Source organism: Cavia porcellus, unplaced genomic scaffold (genome assembly GCF_034190915.1).
Source record: "Cavia porcellus strain 051 isolate PalLab524CR breed Dunkin Hartley unplaced genomic scaffold, mCavPor4.1 scaffold_9, whole genome shotgun sequence".
NCBI lineage: Eukaryota > Metazoa > Chordata > Mammalia > Rodentia > Caviidae > Cavia > Cavia porcellus.
In genome coordinates, this window is record NW_026947492.1 from 18,522,373 (window position 1) to 18,544,229 (window position 21,857).

Consider the following 21,857-nt stretch of genomic DNA (forward strand, 5'->3'; position numbering starts at 1 on the left):
GTACTTAGGCATGTCTGTCCCACTACTCCCTTGACTTGGTTTGTAAGTCAAGTGGAAAAGCTAAAACTGGTATAGCCCAAGTCCCTTATAGCTAGTCTCCCTTAATTAAACACACTTAGGTGATATTTGGAAGGTTGAAATGATAAGTTCCTTTCTTTTTTTTCTTTTTTTTTTTTTTTTCATTTTTATTGGTACTGGGGATTGAACTCAAGACTGCCTGCTTGCAAGGCAGATGCTTATGCCGCTGAGCTAAATCCCCAACCCAAGTTCCTTTCTTTTTGTGTACAATAATTGAGAATCACCTCAGGTCTACCCAGTAATTAAGTAGATCTGGAGTTAGGTTGAAAAATCTGAGTGTCTAACAGGTTCCCGGTGATACTCACCTGAGTACTGTCATTCATTTCCCAGCTTCATGAACATGAGAAGTATTCTTCATGGTTGCAGTAGTGATGATGGTGTTCAACCTTCCTAATGTGTAGGTCCTGTCTATTGTGGCATCATTTTGGGTTATCACTTAACCTTTCTGTAGTAATTCAAAACTCTATGCATATACTTTCATACATTACATCCTTTTCTATCAGAGGGAACTACTTATTTATGTTTCCCAAATTAAACCACTCATTGTTACACTAGTACACCCTAGACTGTTGTAAGTGACGAATGTCCATAAATCCTACAGGCCACATCAGGCTGCTTAGTCTAAGCCACAAACCCCTAACAGTGTTATAAATAAATGTGAGGAGAAACTTTGTCACTCTACATTTGGATTCACTAAGTGACTCTGCAGCAATGTGCAGTCAAGGCTGACCAGTCTTGCTGGTTTGTCTGGGGAGACTGTTTTCCCAAGATGTGGGTCTCTCAGTGCTAAGAGTGGGAAAGATTCGTGATAATCTGGTCTGGTCAATGACTATAGTATATTTCTTAATTATCTTGAATATGTTGCACAGAAAAAGAAATAAACTTATGCAGATAATATTGAGGAGATTTGAGAAATTATTATCAGGAAGCATTTGAAATTGGAAAAGCCTAACCAAGTCAACTTTTTTATATTGGAAACACTGTGATGGCATTCTTCAAAGTGGGCAATGTGTGAGAGACCAGAGTATGAGATTGTAGGCATTGAGACTGTGGTTTGATTCAAGTATTGATTGCTATCTGAATAGTGAAGTGAAGATCACTAAGTTACCATCTGGTTCAGTGGAACTACAACTAAACCTACCTGTAGTGAGGTGCAAAGGAAAGAAAATAGAATATGTCTACAAGATACACTTGGCTCTGAAAAAGCATGAGAATCGTGTAAGAATTATTTATTATTAGTATTATTACCAAGAAAATTGCATAAAGGAATCAGAAGGAAACTTGGGCCAGGGTGATTAGAGAAGAAATACATCAAATGAAAAGACTGTAGATGAAGTCATCTGGATGGCACTGGAACAAAATATCATTTCTTCATGATTTCTCAATTCACATCTCTTTCCCTTAGGTACTACCAGTACCTAAATGTAAAAAATGAAGTGTGTAAGATTTTCTATGTTGAAGGTAGTAGAACCATGAATGACTTCCAAATACAATGTGAGAATTTACATTTATTTATAATTATGATTGAAGGTAGATAAAATACATCCTAACTGAAAGAAAAATCAACTTGAAATAGACAACTGCAAACAAAATGATAGAAAGGAGGCAGAACAAAGAATTAGAGAAATGAGGGACCCCAATGCATACAGAAGATACAATTTCCAATCCACAACTGGGCAACCATGCAGAGAGCACACATCTGGAGTTTCTAAGAACTTACTTTTATTCAGAAAGAGGACAACGACACTCACATCAAGAGTTTTCTTCTCAGTGTTCTCTGCAGGGCCACTTTTACTTCCTTGTTTCTCAGGCTGTAGATCAAGGGGTTGAGCATGGGGATCACTGTGGTGTAGAACACAGAAGCCACATTCTCCTGGGCCAGGGAAATGGCCGTGGAGGGTTTTAAGTAAACAAATGTAGTGGATCCATAGAAAAGTCCCACAGCCACAAGATGGGAGCTGCAGGTGCTGAAGGCTTTGGACCTGCCCTCGGTAGAGCTGATGCGAAGAGTACTGGACAGGATGAAGGCATAGGAAACAAGGACAATTAAACTGGTGAATATGATGTCAAATCCAGCAAAGAAGAAGATTGCCATCTTTGCATCATATGTACTAAAACAGGAGAGTTTCATAAGAGGAGCAATGTCACAGAAGTAGTGACTAATGAGTTGCTCACAATATCTCAATGTTAACATGACACCTGTCTCTATTGTGGAGCCGATGAATCCTATGACATAAACCAGAGACACCAGAAGAGAGCAGAAATCATGAGACATGATGATATTGTAAAGCAAAGGGTGGCAGATGGCCACATATCTGTCATAGGCCATCACTGTGAGCATGTAACACTCGGCAATGACAAAAACAAGGAAGAAGTAGAGCTGACTCATGCACCCCACATAGGAGATGGCATTCTTCTGAGACACAAAGTTGACCAGCATTTTAGGGGTGGTGACAGAAGAGTAACAGAGGTCCACAAGTGACAGATTGCTGAGGAAGTAGTACATGGGCGTATGAAGCTGCTTGTTGAGACATATCAGGGTGATCATGCCCAGGTTCCCGACCATGGTGACCATATAGATCCCCAGGAAGAGGAGGAAGAGGGGTATCTAGAGCTCTGGCCTGTTAGTTAATCCTCCAAGAATGAACTCTGTCACAATAGAGTGATTTTCTGCAGCCATTGTGTCTGGGTGGGAGTCCTGTGGGCATAAGAACAAAGCCCCCTGTGAGATGGTGCCCTTGAGCTGCTTGAGCAGTGGTTTTTCCATGTTTGGGGCTGCTGAGCCATTGTTGCTCATAGCTGATGTGTCCCCTCTCAACCTGGACTTTTCCCTGAGGGATATACTAGCCCTTGAATATTTCAAAGGTCTTGAGGAGTAGGGTCCAGAGTTTAGGTGATGAGCCAAAGAGGAAGGGGCAGGGGCCAGATATAGTCCCCAAGGTCACATCCTCATGCCCTACCCAGAGACAACCAAAGTGTGCTTTACCCAGCTCCTCTATTTCAGATCAATGAAATTTCCAGTTAACTTTAACTGTTAACAAAAGAACTATGATTAAGGACTTCCAGTTATGTTTTTAGTAGGAAATAATAATACTACAGCAAGAAACATTTTGATATAAAGCTTATCCATTGCTCCTAATGAGTCTAAAGCTAACATTTTACCTATCTCTATGTCCATCTCCATCTCCATCTCCATCTCTATATCTCTATCCCTATCCCTATCTCTATCTCTATCTCTATCCCTATTCGTATCCCTATCTCTATCTCTATCTCTTTCCTTACCACTTTCTTATCTTTAAAGGGCTTTCTAAGACAAAGAATGTGAACTTATCAAAATTGCAGCTATAAATATAATTTTAAACACAAAGGAGATAACCCATCATACAAATCTTTCAAGTATTGATCTCTATTAAAGTGTGAGTTGTTATTAAGCATGAGAAATTTATTCTTATTCACAGCGCATGATGTAAGGCAAGGGTTCTCAATATTTCCTGTATGTTATGACTACTTGGAAAATTTAGAAAGTATTGATACCAAATTCTACTCACAGAAGAATTGATTTAATGATCCCCATAGTTTAAATCTTGGAGACTGGCACACAAAAGGTGCTTCATAGCTAATTATAGATATAGTTTTCAGGCAGTCGTATCAAAGCATGGCGCTGTACATTCCTAATGACAAAGTGTTCAAATTATAATCATGTCTCTAGAAAGCATCAACAATCATGGCTGAATGTGACCTTAGTGTGGACATATGCATATGTCAGATATATTTCTTATGTCTATAAGCAAACTCTCATTATATTGATTGTTTCCTGATGTAATTCATCAAAACAGGACAAAATACTTTTAGAACAAAACTTTTACCCCTATTTCATATTGAAAAAAATGACATTCCAGATGCTAATGACTTGCCCCAATATGCAAACTATTGATAAATTAGGATGAAATTTACCTCTTTCCCTCTAATCATGAGCTTCCTCCTTTGCCCCCAACATGTAGCCTTCTAAATCTGCATGATAACACACCAAAAATGAAGATTACAGCATGCTTACTCTTAGTGTTTGCCTTGTAAACACAAAAAGAGGAATGCTTGTTTGCTTTCATTGTATAGCAAACTGAAGCTCTAAAATTTCAGTAAGTTATGGAAAATGCCCTTGCTGGTAGGAGGCAGACCAATTCTGAAACTCAAGACTCCTGACCACCCGTTCATTTTGTCTTCATTAAACTATAATTTTTATTGGCGAGGTTTAAATTTTTATTTTATGGTCCTGGGAATAGAACTCAGGACCTTGCTTTTATCAGGCAGGCACTGCCCTGCTGAACTATATCCCTGGCCTGACTTTTTTGCTATACTTTGTGCATCTCTATATTACTAGTAGTAAAATGTATTTACTATCATTTTCAAGATGGAAGTGATATTATTTGTAATTCATTTGCACTTTTAACATTATAAATATTAAGCAAAGAATACAAGCCCTCACATTCCCAATTACTTGGAGCCCTACAATGGCAGTTAATAACCTTCTATATGTAATATATATATATATGTATATACATTTACATCCATTAATATTTTACATGACAAAAATATTTATTTAAATAATAATGATAACTGCCACTAATTATATTTTCTCTTAGATACCAGAAATATTCTTTAAAAACCTTAAAATGTAGTGTGAGGACAAGAAAGTCTGCATTACATTGTGAGTTCTACGGAAAGTGTAAATGAGAACCAAAGTGTGTAATACGTATTGTGAAACAGGAAAAACACTTTTCAAATGAGAAGGAGAACTAGAAAGGTGGGAGGAGGAATGAAAAGTGTGGGAAAGAAAAAATGAGATAAGAAGGATAAAATGGAAGAAAAGATTTTGTAAATGAGGGGAAGAAGAATTGAAGGGAGAGGAATGGAAAAAAGAGGAATCAAGATATGTTGCATAGGCTGGGCAGGGTGGTACATCCCTGTAATCCCAGCACCTGGGATGCTGACACAGGAGGAGTACCACAAGTTTGAGTCCAGCCTGTAGTACATAGTGAACTGAAGGTCAGCTTGAGCTACATCACAAGACCTTGTCTTAAAAAATAATCACATATGAGCACAAATTGCTTATGATGAATGTGATTATTAGGTAATGCTACAATTATTTAAATTGCACCAATAAACAATTAAAATGCACTTTCATTTATTAAAAATAATTTTTCTAGCTAATAAGAGATTTAAAATATTATATATTCTCCTGTTCCCAATATCTTCTCTAAATATGATACAAAACAGTAAATAGTGATTGGGGTTCAGAAGAGAACTCCATTGCATAGTCGAACCCCAGCATCAGGGATTTTATTGATTAGACCCACAATCTTCTAATAATATAAACTAGGGTACCACAAACCACATATCATTGCTACATATATTACCTTAAGCTTACCAAATCATCAGAAGCTCAGGATTGCAGCTAAAGGTATATACTATACAAGAGAAATGCACCTAGCAATGAAGGTAAAAACATGATTGCAAATACCTTGCATTAAAAATAAGAGCTCAGGGAAAAAGATTTTCTTATATAATTTTCATCAGTATGTATTAGATATATGTGTGGAAGAAAACTGGTACACCATCTCCTGGAAATTTAGGTGAATGCCATTGGCTTCAGTGATGAGCAAGTGCTGGAAATGTATAGATACATATTCTAGTGCTAAATGTGCTCATAAAGTCTAGTACTGTTATGGAAAAGGTCACCGAGATTTGTGGACAGGGAATACGGTTTACAAATGTAAGGGAAGAACATCTCCTGGGATGCAGTTACTCTGGAGACTGTGGTCTTCACTAAGGGACAATTAAAGTCTTGCCTTATACTTGTTCTGTGAATAGTTTTTCTTTATACGTGTAGAGTCATCTTGCAGCTATGGAAATTTCAAATCCAATTCAAACATTGGAATATTTTAGCACCAACAGCCCCATCATCATCATTACTGTCATCATCACCATCCTTCTCATCACCATCATCACTGTCCTTTTTGTAACTACCTCAGTCATTGCCATCAGCATCATCACAATCACTACTCCTGTCATTAACATAGCATAAGAAACCACATTTAAATCTAGAGAAGAAATCAATAATTATGATTCACACATTCGGACAACCCAGGTACTGACTTACACTTAATGTGTAATAAATGTGATGGTTATATAGCCACTAATGGAAGAAATGAAATCAACAGTAATTTTACAGCATTAACTGTCAAAAGATTGAGTGTTATGGTTATATCACTACAGATATGTGGTTTGGTAATGGGGATGCAAGAAGAAAATTTTAATCTTTAGATTATATGATATGAGGAGGAGAGAGACCTACCACAGAGGATCTTTTTGGGAATAGGATGTTTATGGAATTAGATAAAAGTAAGAAAAAAACGATGACAAATAGAACATAAAAGAATAAAAGAAAAAATAAATTATATAAAAAGTAAAAATAAGAGGAAATTAAAGGAAGAAAAATGTCAAAGGAGAAGAGGAAAAAAGAAGAAAAGCAAGGAAAAAGGACAAAGAAGTCCTCAATCCCCAATAAATTAGTAAAGAAAAAAGGAGGAAAGGGGAAAAAGGTAGAAAAACAAAATCCAACACAACACACAATCTAAAGAAAACACACACACTTTCAAAAACTTTTTTAAAAGATCTAAATTACTCTGTGACTTCAAACATGTTACTTTCTTTTGGGGTCTATAATCTTGAGGGCTTGTCCAAATCAATATATATCCCTCCTCATGCTAGCAGATAAAGAATGCAAACAGATCCCAGATCTATGCTGGATGCAGGCACCAGAAGGTGGTAGGGTTATGGTGAGGACTCAATGCTGCAACTTTAAAATCCAGAGCAATTCAGGCTCACTCTGACCTCTGGCCATGGATGCAGAGCCCGAGTCCTTAGCTTAACCCCTTCAAGGAAATATCTTTCCAGGCTATGCCCCTTGACTATAGTGGTCTACCATGACTGTCTCTCACCCATCACTGAGGGAATGTAATACAGGGAGCTTTCAACTGAAGTCATCCCATGGCTTCCCTGAGTTCTGGATTCAAATGAACAACTCCTCCCCAAGCCTGATATCTGATGAAGCACGCTCCTCAGAAGCTATGATGGGTGCTTAGACTGGGGCCTCTCATCAGCTATTGCCTGATGAAGGACTCACATAAGAACAGACTCTATCCCTGCAGCTCACTGGTCCATTCAACTGGTCCATGACACTCCTTTGTTCCACTGCTGCCTGCCTCCCTGGAGCCCTCTAAATCTCCAGTATTCACAGTTTTTAGATTTTTTAAGGAAAAAATGAAATAAAATTTATAATCAGATAATAATCAATAGTTGTGAAATTGTATATCATTATTCTCAAAGAAGTTACTCAGAATACAAAGCATAAACCAAAAAAAAAGTCTTACAAACAAATAGGTAATAACACAAATCTCTCTTTTCAGTGAATTAAGACAAACTAGTGGTAGAATTAAAACCATTAGCATATATGTTGAAATACTTGTAAAACAATGAAATTTGTAATTGGGGAGGCATAAGAATCTTTGTAGATTTAGTCTCCCTTTCCAACAAATTACAAGCCAGAAGCTGGGGAGAAAATGCAAGTGAACCCTTCCCTTTTCTGCATTGTGTTGTATCTCTGCAATTTTTCTCTAGTCTTTAATTTTCCTGCCATATCATTCTTAGTTCCTGGGTAACTGCTCTTCTCTGTCTCTGTCTCTGTCTCTGTCTGTCTCTCTGTCTGTCTCTCTGTCTGTCTCTCTCTCTGTCTCTCTCTCTCTCTCTGTGTGTGTGTGTCTCTGTCTCTCTCTGTCTCTCCCTGTCGCTCTGTCTCCCTATCTCTCTCTCTCTCTCTCTCTCTCTCTCTCTCTCTCTCTCCTCTAAGTTGCTTTCTAGTGTTTGCAATGAAAATCTTGAAAAGCTTGCGTTATTACTGCTTACCACTCCAAAATTTTCCAAAAAGGCCCCAACTTGATGTCTTAAACAAATTGAAGTTTTCATCTTATATGGTGATTTTAACCTTAGGGTCAGAAATTGTACAAAACCAGGTCCATCGATAAGGTTGATGATGATACATCATAAAGTTTTTGTGAGCTGGCCATTTCACTGAACATAACTCAATAGCCATGTTCACTGTATTATTTTATTACACCTGGTAAAAACATTCACAAAACACTACTTTCTGGAAGTGGTATAATGATAGGTTAAGTGTGCCCAGAGGCAGGGCATATTGGGATAGGGGAAATAGAAATGTGTCTTTGGGGCTGGGAATTGAGTTCAGCAGCATAAGTGCCTGCCTGGTACCAAAAAAAAAATGTGTCTTTCATCACAATAATATTCTAATTTAAATATCCACTATATATTTGATCACACTGTATCAATACTAATAAAATATCATGTTTCCTTTTTCAAATACTCTTCCTCTACTAAGAAAATATGTATCTGCTCAATATATTCTTGAAAGCAATTTTGACATCCTTATTCCTCAAGCTATACATTAATGGGTTTAGCATAGGTACCACAATGGTATAAAACAAGGAAGACACTTTTCCCTGGCCAAGGGGCAAAATGAATAGTGGCTTGAGATACATGAAGGCCTCAGAACCATAAAACAGGGAAACCACTATCACATGGGAGCTGCAGGTGCTAAAGGCTTTGGACCCACACTCCGTGGGATGAATGTGAAGAAAGCTAACCAGAATGAGGGCATACAAAATGAAGATGGTGCCACTGGGTATTCTAGTGCCAATGGCCACTACCACAAGGACCACCAACTCATTTTCATACATGCTATTGCAGGTCAGCTCGATGAAGGGAAGGATATCACACATAAAATGATTGATGAGGTTGGCAGAGAAGAAAGTCAGACTCATTATGATTCCAGTCTGTGTTACAGCCCCAGAAAATTCCACTGTGAAAGACACTCAACAAGAGATGTAAACATACCTGAGGGGACATGGTGACTGAGTACACCAGTGGGTTTCAGATGTCCAGATAGGGATCATATGTCATTGCTGACAGCATAAAAGAGTCAGAAATGACAAAGAAGCAGGAAAAAAAGAGCTGAAGCATACACCCAATATATGATGTTCTTTTTGGAAATAAAGCTCATCAGTCTTCTGGGGGTGATGATAGAGGAGCAAGATAAATCTATTATGAAGAGGTTGAAGAGGAATAAGTACATGGGGGTGTTCAGGTGAGAGTTCAGTGCTATCAGGATGATCAAGCCCAGGTTCCCCAGAATTGTGATCAGGTAGAAACCTAGAAAGAGGAAAAAGAGGGGAATATGGAAACCAGGCTGGTCTGGTAAGCCTGAGAGAATGAACTCTGTCACAGAAGAATTCCTGCTGCCATTCACTCATGGGGAGGAGAATTATCTTTTGTAATCTGTAGGGTAAAGGAAAGAGTATCACTTAGAAACAAGCATAAATACATCCCTTCTATATCTATTCATTATTCTTGGGAAAAAGGAATCCACAGAAAAAGACTTGGTGGAAGATTTTTCCTTTTCCTATGGGTAGTAGCAAACTATCAGGAACTCTAACCTCTAGGCTAAATGTACTTAAAGAACAGAGCTGCTGCTGCTCAGAAATGTGGTACTACAAACAAACTTGTTGTCTTTTATAATTTGAAGTCAGTTCCTTTAATATGTGCTTACCTTCTCTGTCTCTGCTTCAGTTGCTGTTCCTGGGTCTCTTCCATGCCATGAAGGCAGAAGTCAATGGACCTCTGTTGAAGTGATGAAGATGAAAAACATGAGGCTAGAACTCTTGTGAGCCAGATGCAAGCCCCAGCGCTGCCACAATCCAAGGGCACACTCTGCCTAACCACCTGGATCCTGGAGGTTCTAAATTCTACCCAGCCAGGTATAAGGCCCTGGCACCACACTCCAGGGATGTATCCACACTAGCTGCATGGAGGATCTGAGCTCTTCCCAGTCCAGCATTCCAGTGCAATCCATCAGGGGAATGCCAGGCCAGCCTCACAGGTGACAAAGGTACTGAGCCCAGCCCAGACTACAGTCCCAGAGCCACCCATCAGGGAACAATCAGCCTAGATGATGGGTCTTGGAGCTTTTGAGCTCTGTGCATCAGAGCACAAGGCCGCAGCTCAATAGTTCAGGGGTGCAGCCCAGCTAGCCATGGGTCCTGGAGGTTCCGTACTCTACCCATCCAGGAGCAAGGCCCTGGCGCCATATGCCAGGGGTGCATTCCAGCTAACCATGCACTCCAGAGCTCTGAAATACTCCAGGACAGAAACACCTAGTCTCCTTGGTCCTGGAGGTTCCATACTCCACACAGCCAGGAGCAAGGCATCAGTACCATATGCCAGGGGTGCACTCCAGCTATCCATGTACTCCAGAGCTCTAAACTCCTCCAGGCCAGACACAATGCTTAGCTGCCTGGGTTCTGGATGTTCTGAACTCCACCCATCCAGGCAAAAGTTCCCAGTGCCACACTCTGGGGGTGGGTCCCTGCTAGCTACCAGGGTCACAGAGGTTCTGAACTCCACTTAGCCAGGTTCCAGGCCCCACCAACACACCCTGGGGAGTGTGCCCCTGATAGCTGCACAGAGCTCTGTCCAGCCCAGGGTCCTAGAGAAACCCAGAGCAGTATATCAGGAGATTGCCCAGCCAGTCTCACAGGCCACAGAGCAAAAGTCTCCTGTGCCATATTTTGGGAGTGTGCCCTGGCTAGCCACAGGAATATCAGAGGATTGAAGCTTTGTCCAGTGCAGTGTTCTAGTGCAATCTATCAAAAAGGTGTTGGGCCAGCCACATGCATCCCAGAGGAAAATGAGAGAGCAAGATGCAGTCTCAGTCTTCCAGCCCACCAAGAACAAACCCAAGAGCTACTGAAATGGAAGACACTGGAAATGATACAACTGAACTTTCTGAAATGATAGCAACTGAAGTAAAGAAACAATTCCATGAAGTCTTAGAAGAAATCAGGTCAGAAATAATCTTCCAGGTAAGGAATGAAATGATAAACATTATGAAAGAAATGTTGGTGTATCTAAGAAGATCTACGTTTAACAAAACCAGAGGAACCTAAAAAAATGATGGACACTTTGAATGAACAATATAAGGCAAAATTAGAACACATGAAACAGATTCAAAGGAATACACAAGAAATTAAAAATTCCACTGAAAGCTGGAAAAACTGCATAAATGAAGCTGAAGTTCGATTATCAGACACTGAAGAAAATATGAAGCTTATGATCATGAAAAAAGGTATCTTTAAAATAACAAGGAACAAGGAAACAACAATTCAACAGCTGCTAGATGATGCAAAAAGAAACAATGTAAGATTGATGGATGTCAATGAAAAAGCAAGGGTCATTGCAAATGACACATAAAGACTATTTGCAGAAATAATAACAGAAAATTTTCCAAACATGGGAAGAGAATCTGATATTCAGATAAGTGAAGCATACAGAGCTCAAATTAACCACAATCAAAGTAAATCCTCACCCAGGCATATAATAATTAGAATATCAGAAATTCATCCCAAGAAGAAAATACTAAAAGCTGTCAGAGAAAAGAATCAGATCATGTAAAAGGAAAGCCTATCAGAATCATGGCAGATTTCTCAACACAAACATTCAAGTCAATAAGAGCTTGGAGTGAAGTATTTCAAGTATTGAAAAAAAACAACTTTCAAGCCACACTAGTGTACCTTGAAAAACTCTTTGAAAAGTGATGGAGAAATAAGATACTTCTATTGACAAAAAGAAAAAAAAAACTAAAGAAATTCATGACCACCAAACCAACACTACGAAGAACACTGAGAGACACTCTAGAAAGTGACAAAGACAAATACAGTCTCAACAATGACAACAGAATGAAATCACTAAGCAAGGCAAACAATTAAACAGAAAAAGGAGAAAACCAGCAACAGAAATTAACAGGACATTGGTAAGTCAGTATATATCAGTTATATCAATCAATGTAAATGGTCTCAACTCACCAATGAAAAGAAATGGACCGGCAGAGTGGATTAAGAAGAAAAATTCATTAATATTCTGTGTATAAGAAACACATTTACCTCAGAAGGAAATTCATAGACTAAAGTCAAAGGATGGAGAAATTATTCTATACAACAAGGACCCAGCAAAAAGCAGAGATAACTATTCTGTTTTCAGACAATGTGAACTGCAAACCAAGAATAATCAAAAGAGATTTTTTGAAAAAGGTCAAAACACACCTGTTAGGGAAAACTTAAAGAGGAAGAGATTATAATCATAAATATACATAATTGGAAAAGCATCCAATTATGTAAGACAAATCTTAATAGACATGAAAAATCAAATAAACAATAATACAGTTATTAGAAGGTATCTAAACACCCCATGATCACAAACAGAGAGATCAATCAAACAAAAAATCAGCAAAGAAAGAACAGAACTGAAACAAACTTGTAAACAGTTGGACCTAGTAGATGTGTACCTAGTGTTCCAACAACATCAGAATACATATTCTTCTAAGCTGCACATGGGTCATTCTTTAAAAGAGATCATATAGTAGCCCATAGAACATGCTTAAGTAAATACAAAGGAGTTGAAATAATTCCACATGTATTGTCTGAACATATTGCAATAAAATTCTATAATAATGACACAATAACCCTATAACCAAATGGAAATTAAATAACACTATCCTAAACAATCACTGGGTCACAGAAGAAATTAAGCAATATCTACAATTGAATGAAAATGCAAATACAAATTACTGGAGCATTTCAGACACAATGATAGCTACTGTTAATAACCGGTTGTCTTGTTGTAAAGTACTGAAATTGTTTACATTGTTCTGCTCTGATTTTCTTTGTTCTGTCCTCTTTTGTTTTATTCTCTTTAAAATAAAAAAACTGTAAAAAATTAAAAAAGAAAGCAGTCTTTAGAAGGAAATTTATAGCAGTAACTCTCTTATCAGGAAAATGGAACAAACACAAACAACCTAATGCTGCAACTCAAATGTCTAAAAAAAGAAGAGCAAATCAAGCCAAAACCAAAAGAAAGTAGGAAATTATAAACATCAGAACAGAAATTAATGCAATTGAAACTAAGAAAACAATAAAGAATTAATGAATTGAAGAGTTGGTTCTTAGAATAAATAAGATTGATAAAGCCCTAGCCAAACTTATCAAAAATAGGAAAGAAAAAATTCAAATGCATGCAATAAGGAATGAAAAAGATGAAGTCAGTCCAGATCCTGTGGAAATACAGAAGATCATCAATGGCTACTTCAAAAGCCTCTGCTCTCATAGGTTTTATAACACATAAGAAATAGAATCCTAGAAACATATGAATTACCAAAGCTGAACCAAAAGATATAAAACTGATGAATGACCCAATTTCAGTTAATGAAATTGAAAGTGCAATTAAAAACTTACCAACAAATAAAGGCTCAGATCCTGATGGATTCACTGTTAATTTCTACAAGAACTTCAAGGAAGACTTAATGCCAACACTTCTCAAAATCTTCAGTGAAACAGAAGGGAAGTGGGTTCCAGAAGAACATGGTGGACAAATAACAGCAGCCACGGATGCTCTCTGAGATTACCAGTTTAGAATCCAGGAACGGTGCCGTGTGAGGAGTCCTACATGAGGGGAAATGTACCTTGCCGACCCAGGAACAAACTAAGCTGAGAGAAACCAACTGGAAATGCAATCCTGATGCTATAACAGGAACAGATAAAATCTCAGTGCAGAAGCTGGATCCCGTGCCATTGCAAGCCGTGATTTGAATTTCCTGCTGCCGATACTGCGTCCCAATCCGAACGGCAGGGAGAGAGACACATGAAAGCTCTGAGAGCTGGAATCAGTGAACCAAACAGTGTTGAGAGCGGGACTGGCAGGGAGCCCTGCATCAACCTGTGGTGAGTGAGAGAAATGGGGACCCTTTCATAGACTAGGAGGCTCCAAGAGGACATTCTGGGAACGAGCAGAATAGCCAGAACAGGGCCCTGCAGTGACTTTAGTCACATATTCCCCTCTCAAGCAGAAGTGGGGGGAGCACTTGGCCTGGTGACACCATGGACTAAGATCCAGTAGGCTAGCCCAAATCAGGTCCCTGCACCTGGCGGTGCACCCTAACAGTGAAGCATTCAGTAGGTTGACCTGGAGGGGCAGGCCCAGCAGAGGCTGCCCAGGTCTGGGTCTCCCTAGTACCCTGCAGTGGGCGGGAACACCTAAGGTGGATTCAAACAAACTGTAACAGACAACGAGAAAAAAAAAAAAAAAACTGGGCCTCCTACATATGCTTCTATGGAAGGAACAAAAAGTATGGGAAGAGGAAGCAATAAGAAAGTGTCCTCAGTCCCCAATCCTGAGAACACTGATGCAGGAAAGGTAAATGCAAAAGAGAATGAAGACAGAAAACATGCAATATCAAACATGACACCTATAGACATAAAGCAGTATCTCTGGAGCCTCATAGACGAGTTCAAAAATGAAGTATTTAATGAAATAAAGCAAGAAATAAGTAGAATAGTTAGAGAAATGCTAAGCACTGCCCAAGAAAAAACAGATGGTGGAATGGAAGAACAGAAAAAAAGGGGAGAGCTGTTTGATAGCAAAAATAGAGGAAAGGTAGAAAATGTGAAGCAAGTTCAAAGAGATTACCAGGAAACTAAAAACTCTATCGAAAGCTGGCATAACAGCTTGAAAGAAACTAAGGATAGATTATCAGAACTGGAGGACAGATTTGTAAGGTGGCAGCATGAAATGAAAAACTTCTTTAAAATAAAAAGAAAATAAACAGCAATAATACAAAGACTAGAAGATGATAAGACGATCTATAATTTAAGAATTAAGAATAGAAAAGAAGAAGTAGGGACTCAAACAAATGAACTACAAAAGCTATTCACAGAAATAATTCAGGAGAATTTCCCTAATTTCGCAAAAGGTAAAGATACTCAGATGTATGAGGCATACAGGACCCCAGCCAGCTACAACCCAAACAGAGCTACAGCCAGGCATATAATAATCAAAATTCCAGAAATCCAATATAAGAACAGAATATTAAAAGCCATCAGAGACAAGAAACAGATCACTTACAAAAGGGAACACCCATCAGAATTACAGCAGACTTCTCAGCACAAACCATCAAATCATGAAGAGTGTGGGGGGAAATAATTCAAGCTTTGAAAGATAATAACCTCCAGCCAAGATTGATATATCCTGCACAACTGTCCCTAGAAATTGATGGAAAAACAAGGTGCTTCCAGGATAAAGAGGAACTAGGGGAATTTGCAACCACCAATTCAACTCTACAGAGATTACTGCAGGATATTCTAAAAATGGAAAACACCAAGATTCCAGAAACAGTGGCAGAGCGGCCACAATGAATGGAGCAGAAAGCGAAATGAAGAGGACAAACTGACAACTAATGACAGAAACAGAGCTCAACAGAAATGAGGCAGAGAAGGTTGGATGGTAGGAACAGCCATTTTGGAGAAAACAAGACATCATAATAGGTAGTGCTGAATTAATATCCTCTTGTTTTGAAGTCCCATCAAGCTTTTGTTCTTCTGTCTCCATCAGTTTTAACGTGTTATATCTTATTGGATTTTATTATATGTGATAATATAAACAAAAACTTTTATAGACAAGGAGATTATACAGAAACGGTTGTTCATTTTCTGTTAGTTGATTCTAAATACCCTGTAATACTGTCATTCTCTTGAACAGTTTTACATTGTCTTGATACATTTGATGCTGCAGTATACAAAGTTACACCCAAAAATGTTAAGGGAAGAGACACTATGGTAACTACTATTATGTCGAGATTATCTGGTGGTGAAACACTATTTTGCTTAAATTGCTATGTTTTGACCTGTGCTGTTTTGTTTTTATGCCCACTTTTTTATCTCAATCTCCCTTTTAATTATCTACTTTTTCATTTTTATCCTTTTAATTAAGGGAAAAATAAATAAAAAATAGCTGGATATATTACAGTAACCCACTTTGATTTTATATTAACTTGATTAGAATCTCTGTATTGCTCTCACCATCTTGTTTTGACTGATTTTCCTCTATTCTGTTATGCTTGATAGTGCCATGTTTGAAAGTATAGGCAACAACTATAAAGACAATAAAATTCATTGTGATGCCCATTCTGGTTGACTATTATCTTCTTTTGAAGTCCTCTAATGTCTCCAGTGTTTTTGTTTTATTGATCTTATTCTTTACTGTTTTGTGCAATATTATTATAACTGAGATATAGGCAATTCTTCTTAAGATAGCAAGAGGCAGTATGGTAACCATTGTTGATCACCTTGTATTTTGTTTTTACATTATGTATTATGTCCATCCTTTAGATTTGATTGACTCTGTCCTGGTATGTCACATTTGGTTTTACTTTCTTCAAAAAAAAAGTAACAAGAACTGTGGGAGAAATAAAACCCAAAATGTGTAATTGTCATTGTACAAAAGAAAGGAAAAGAAAGTTCTCTAAAAAATATAACTGCATATATATTTAAGTGCATAAGATAGATAACCATATTACTGAGTTTTGTTGGATCATTGAATGAAACTGTTTGCAGTCTCACTGTTTGAAAGTCCCCTCTGTAATTTAATTTAATTTAATTTTGTAACTTCAACTATTTCTAAGATGACAATATGTAATTAACTAGTGATTTCCTACTGTTTATTTTTTCTGAAAGTCTGTATAACTTGTTCCCTTTTTCTGTTTTTTTTTTCTTTTTTCTCCTTAAATAAAAGTTAAAAAAAAAGAAACAGAAAGGAAGCAATTCTCCCTAACTCATTCTTGGAAGCAAGTATTACCCTAATACCAAAACCAGAGAAAGATGCAAACTTCAAAGAAAATTATAGGCTAATCTCTCTAATGAATATTGATGCAAAAATTCTCAACAAAATAGTGGCAAATAGAATGCAGAAAATCATCAAGAATATTATACATCATGATCAAGTGGGATCCCAGGAATGCAGGGATGATTCAACATATGTAAATCAATAAATGTAATACATCATATCAATAGTCAAGGACAAGAATCACATGACTATCCCAATGATGCAGAAAACGATTTTGACAAAATCCAACACTCATCCATGATTATAACACCACAGAAAATTGGATTACATAGTCTTTACCTCAATCTGATAAAAGCCACATCCAATAAATCAACAGCCAACATCTTACTAAATGGACAAAAACTGAAAACTTTCAACCTAAGGTCAGGAACAAGACAAGGATATTCATTATCAACATTTCTACTCAGTATAGTTCTGGAAACATTAGCCAGAGCAATTAGACAAGAGAGAGAAATGAAAGGAATAGGAAAATAAAAGAAGTTACATTACCATCATTTGAAGATAACATAATACTCTACACAGAAGATCCCTGAAACCCCATTGAAAGACTTCTATATGTAATAACCAAATTTAGTAATGTAGCTGGATAAAAAGTCACCACTCAGAAATCAATAGCATTCTTGTACACAAACAACAAACTCACTGAGAGACAAATAAGGGAAACCACATCTTTCAAAATAGCATTCAAAAGGTGAAATACTTAGGAATCAATGTAACAAAGAAGCAAAAGATCTATAAAATGAAAATTACACTATTCTGAAAAAGGAAATTGAGGATTTCAGAAAATGGAAAGACATTCCCTTTTCCTGGATAGGAAGAACAAAGATTGTGAAACTGGCCATTCTCCCAAAATTTTATACAGATTTAATGCAATTCCAATAAATTTATCATTTTCATACCTCACAGATCTAGAGAAAGCTTCCTAAAATTTATCTGGAACCAGAAGAGACCTAGAACATCAAAGGCAGTTCTGGGCAACCAAGGGTATGGCAGGAGATATCACAATCCCTGACTTGAAATTATATTACAAAGCTACTGTGATAAAATCACATGGTACTGGCAAAAAGACATAATGATTAATGGAATAGTTTAGAAGATCCAGCCACTGGTACACACACACTCAGCCAGCCTGTCTTTGACAAAGGGGCCAAACATGTACACTGGACAAAAGATAGTCTCTGACTTTCCATATGCTTAAAACTAAAACTAGATCCATTTCTAACACTATGCACTAAAGTCAAAATGGATATTAAAACAGAAACACTAAATTTTCTGGAAGACAAAGAAGGTAGAAATCTTGAAGACATAGGAGTAGGCAGAGAGTTCATGAACAAAAATCCAATTGCACAAGTAATACTTCCCAGAATCAAAAACTTTGATCTCATCTTATTAAAAAGTTTTTTGTGTCAAAAGAAATCTCCAACAGAGTGAAAAGAACCACCATGAATTGGGAAAATATATTAGCCAACTATCCCTCAGAAAGGGACTTCTATCTACAACATATAAAGAATTTTTTAAAAATCAGACCACTGAAATTCAAAGAACCAATCAAAAATGAGCATCTTCATTATTGTTATTTGTCTCTTTTGTTTCTTATTTTGTTAGTAATTTGTTTTGTTTTGTTTTTCCCTCTAATACAGAAAAGATAGATGTACATGTATATGCTTATATATGCTTAGGACTTTTCCTAAAGAGTACACAAGAATTGATTTTATTACATATGGTGGTATAAACAGCTACTTTGAAGAAAACAAAACATTATGGTAGCCACTGATGATTTGCTATCATCTTATTCTGATGTTCAATAATGCTTTTATTCTTTGTTTTGATTTAGATTTAGTCTGTTTTCTATTATTTGATTTCAATACGTGTGAAAGTATGAACAGCTGTTTTGAAGAGAACAAGAGACATTATGGTAGCTATTGTTGATTTTCCTCTTATCTGGTTTTGAAGGCCTGTAATGTTTTCATTCTTTTGTTTTGATGAGTTTTATTCTAATTTTTTTTGTTGTTTGAATTCATTATGTGTCAAGATTTGGACAACTGTTTTGAAGAAAACAAGAGACATTATGGTAGCCACTGTTGATTTCCTCTTTTCTTGTTTTGAAATATTGTGTTGCTTCCATTGTTTTGTTCTTCTCTGCTTTGCTCCGTTTTCTTCTGATTTATTCTTTGTAAAATAAAAAAGAGAATAAAGCTCAAACTTAATAGTACTGCAACAATAGAGATGAAAGAAACAAAAGGTCCTTTTAAAAGGAGAAAAGGGACAGGAAATCAAGGCATAGTACTTTTGAATGCTTCACAGAAACAGAGGGCATTTTATAGAAGTTGTACTAGAAAAATAGTAATTTAATATAAAAAAGAATCAAGGTGAATTTTTTTGCCTATTTAACTTTTTTAATTTTTATTTTAAAGAGAATAAAACAAAGCAAAACAAAACACAATAAAACCAATCAAAATAAACCATTGTAAGTGACACAAGACTTCAAAACAATAGAACACGAACAATGGTTACCATAATGTCTCTTGTAATCTTCAAAATATCTGCCCATACCTTCAGACATAGTAAAAATTTTTTTTAAAAAAAAAAGAATGTAACCAATAAAAATGAAACAATGAATGTAATAAAGGACTGCAAAACAAGATAAAAGTAAATCCAGAATGGCTAACAGAATATATATCATTATCCTTGAAATAGCTACCATGCCATTGTATATAATAAAACCAAACAAAGCAAACAGAATAAAACTCCACCCAACAAAACAATGAAAGTGATACAGAACTTCAAAACAAGATATGGAATCAACAATGGCTACCACCTTCAGAAGGAGCTTCCCCATAAATGCTACATTGTGTATTGCTATCCTCTGAATAGATGATCATACTAGTCTTTACACCTGCAAAGTCAGTGAAACACAACTAAGCACAATAAGCATTAAGTTATATTTTACATCAATAGCCTCTATCACCACAGCCTGTGTTTCTCCAGGTCATGCAGTCAATTACAGCAGTGGTAGCTGATCGCTCTTCTTGTTTCCCAGCACCTGTGCTGGAAGGCACTGGCATCTGGCTCTCCCACCAAAGCCCACACATGGTGCTAACTCACAGGGAGGGCTTGCTTCTTAGTAACTTCTTGTTCTCGCCTCAAGATTAAATCTTAGGTAAAATTATTGTAACAAAAAAGAATTATTTTGTTTAAGACAAGTTTTTACTGTGCAGTTTAGGCTGGCCATTAACCTACAAACCAAATAATTGTTTTAAAATGTAGGAAAAAAACTTTTAACTTAACTGTGATGACTAATATGTGAACATTTGCACTTGATAAAAAAATATATATATGACACAAACAACTACAAGGAAAACTGAGCAACCAGGAATAAAACCAATGGATTTGTGTCAGTGCCAGTATTGGCATATTATACAATTGTCTGCAAAATGGTACTACTGGGGGCAATGGCATAAAAAGAACAACTGAGACTACCCTATTTGTTACAACTGCATGCAAAGTTACAATGATCTCCATATAAATACTTTAATTTGGAACTCATTAAAAAGGTTTTCATGATAACAAATACTGAACATGTGCTACAAACAGAAACTTCTTAGAACAAAAGCTTTCTAGTGAACAAGTACATACAGCTAGACTTCCTAAAAATCTACCTGACATAGCCCTCACGACCTGCTATTCTACCCTGTCAGTCTATGGGTACAATAACAGGATAACAATTCAAAGTTACTTATTAACTTAGCCCTCTCTTATTAAAACTATGATTTGTTTTAGTAAAATCATTGCCTAGGTTTTCAAAATGCTTTAACATAAACAAGGCAATGCTTGGTTCCGGAGACTGATAAACTGCTAATGATGAGTAAGATTGACCATAGTAGTGATTGCTGATGATGCTGATGACAATAACTGAAGTAGTTACAAAAAGGACAGTGATGATGGTAACAAGAAGGATGGTGATGATGACAGTAATGATGATGATGGGGCTGTTGGTGCTAAAATATTCCAATGTTTGAATTGGATTTGAAATTTCCATAGCTGCAAGATGACTCTACACGTATAAAGAAAAACTATTCACAGAACAAGTATAAGGCAAGACTTTAATTGTCCCTTAGTGAAGACTACAGTCTCCAGAGTAACTGCATCCCAGGAGATGTTCTTCCCTTACATTTGAAAACCGTATTCCCTGTCCACAAATCTCGGTGACCTTTTCCATAACAGTACTAGACTTATGAGCACATTTAGCACTAGAAATACATCTATATATTTTTTCAACACTTGCTGATCAGTGAAGCCATTGGCATCCACCTAAATTTCCAGGAGATGGTGTATCAATTTTCTATGTATGTATATATCTAATACATACTGAAGAAAATTATATAAGAAAATCTTTCTCCTCTGAGCTCTTATTGTTAATGCAAAGTATTAGAAATCATCTGTTTTACATCATTGCTAGGTACATTTTTCTTTTATGCTATGTTCTCTTTAGCAGCAATCTTGAGCTTCTGATGACTTGGTAAGATTAAGGTAATACTTTTTAGTAATTCATAGGTGATGTAATTTATAGTAGACTACTTTATATTATTGGAAGATTGTGGGTATAAAAAATAAAATCTTTGATGCTGAGATTCAACTATACAATGGAGTTATCTTCTGTTATTGAGATCAAATGAAATTTATTTTTAAATCATTTGTGAAAATTCAAGGTAAAAATATTAATATATGTAAATGTATATACATACTTAGAGATGTTAGCTGCCTGTGTTAGGCTCCAAGTAGTTAAAAAATGTGAGGCTTTTATTCTTTGCTTAATAATTGCAATGATAAAAATGCACATAAATTACAAATAATATCACTTCTACCTTGAAAATTATAATAAATACTTTTACTACTAGTAATCATTATGCACTGCTTTGTAT

At 36.7% G+C, this 21,857-nt stretch overlaps 2 pseudogenes; both read right to left on the reverse strand.

The window, feature by feature from the left end:
- Nucleotides 1–1,825: 1,825 nt before the first annotated feature.
- LOC100724947 (olfactory receptor 8A1-like) lies at nt 1,826–2,758 on the reverse strand (annotated as a pseudogene).
- A 5,767-nt stretch (nt 2,759–8,525) lies between these two features.
- On the reverse strand, nt 8,526–20,974 carry LOC100723191 (olfactory receptor 8B12-like; annotated as a pseudogene).
- Nucleotides 20,975–21,857: the final 883 nt, after the last annotated feature.